Source organism: Stegastes partitus, unplaced genomic scaffold, assembly GCF_000690725.1.
Source record: "Stegastes partitus isolate 25-593 unplaced genomic scaffold, Stegastes_partitus-1.0.2 Scaffold415, whole genome shotgun sequence".
Classification (NCBI taxonomy): Eukaryota; Metazoa; Chordata; class Actinopteri; family Pomacentridae; genus Stegastes; species Stegastes partitus.
The window spans coordinates 237,929-239,609 of NW_007578146.1; positions in this window are offsets into that span (position 1 = coordinate 237,929).

Below are 1,681 nucleotides of genomic sequence, written 5' to 3' on the forward strand. Positions count from 1 at the left end.
AAGAAGAAGGTTACCAATCTTTGCCACTAGACGTCACTGATTTATTTATTTTTAAATATAAACGTGTCCATCTCCTACTTTGGATGTCTGCTGTCGTTACCTTTTCAACTCTGTATCAGACAACCTGGCGCCCGGCCGACTGTCACGGAGCTGTTGTGTGTTGAACAGTGGGATCTCTACCTTACAATGCTTGAATTTAAATTGCATCGGTGTGTCTGCGTGCAGATTTCCCACTTTGATGATCCTGAATGAATCCCCCTGCTTACATGTTTATCCTCTCTCTCTCTGTCTGTACGCCAGTATTAAAGCTTGCTTCAAGGCCCATCAAGTTTTTTTTTTTAGAGAAACTTCTGTAGCTTGTCTCTCCGGGAAAGAGCTCGCCTGTTGCTGGCTAAGCCCAAGGCTGCTTAGTGGATTAGACTCGCTGATGGTTGGCAGATCTAAATGTGGCCTCTGTTTGGAGAACTTATTTAAAAGGCGCTTCTTTGACTTTGACTGAGCTCCAAACCTTTGTACTTTGTGGATGCAATGATGGAGCAATAGATAAGATGTGTGGGTGCACAAGAAGCTCTTATTGAAGCAGCTGTGTGAATCTGATGTTTGACTGAGCTATTAATAGCACATTTAGTACATTTATCATTCAGTTGCATTAGCTGGGAGTAAAGTAATGCAAAAATAGTGAGCTATGTAGTACAAATAGTGCCATATAGCCAAGCAGAACTTTTAAAATATTATTTTTACAGGTCTGATATTATGAAAATTAGCTCAGTACGCAGAAATTTGCCTGCTAAATTATATATTCACTCAGGCCCATAACCATACAAAGTACAAATATATCAATCAGGCTTCTTAATTCTGAACACGCAGTCAGAATTTGGTGTTATTTTGGAAATCTGTGCAATTATAACATGATACTACACTGTACGCTGGAGTTTTGATGTCAAAACAAGACACAAGTAGAAATTGTCATGCAGGTATTTATTAAAAATAGAGAATGATGAGAAATAAAGAAGTGAGAAATGACTTAAAAGTTTTTGTTTTTATTTTGGCGGTGGAAAATTGCATTCATATTTCACATTGCGGCATTTTACAGTTAATTTTTTGTGCTAAAATGCCTAACATTCCTCCAGTTTTAGCAGCTGACATGTCGGGATTATCTCCATTTCTGCCACATACAGGAAAACCTGGGGTTCAGAACTGAATTGGCTAAAACACTCAGTTTTAAGGCAACATTTTAAGCTTTTACATGGACGCCTTTGCTGTTTTTGAAGACAAACCATGTTGGTAATTGTCACGTTAGGGAATAATTCAGTTGTGGTAACCCAGGCTTTACTAGTGCTCTGATTTTGACAGGAAAACCACTAGATGTCATCCTTGTGCTGCAGATGCTTTGCTTCCAGCTTGTTAACACCACAGCCATCCCATCGCCACAATTACTATGGTAACTGCTCCTGATGCTGCAGTTCCTGAGTTCTCCTCTTCTCCCGTCCTCCTCCCTGGTGTGTTATCGTGGGACAAAAGGCAGACTCTCGATAGGGGACCACTTGGTCTTGCAGATATCGAAGAAGCCACACCTCAAAGAGCACTGGGGGTATTATATAGGAGCCCAGATGCCCTTGTCAGGCTGAGCTGCTGAGGCTTGCAAAATTCACGCACCCTGTGATTTACTGTTTCACAAGGA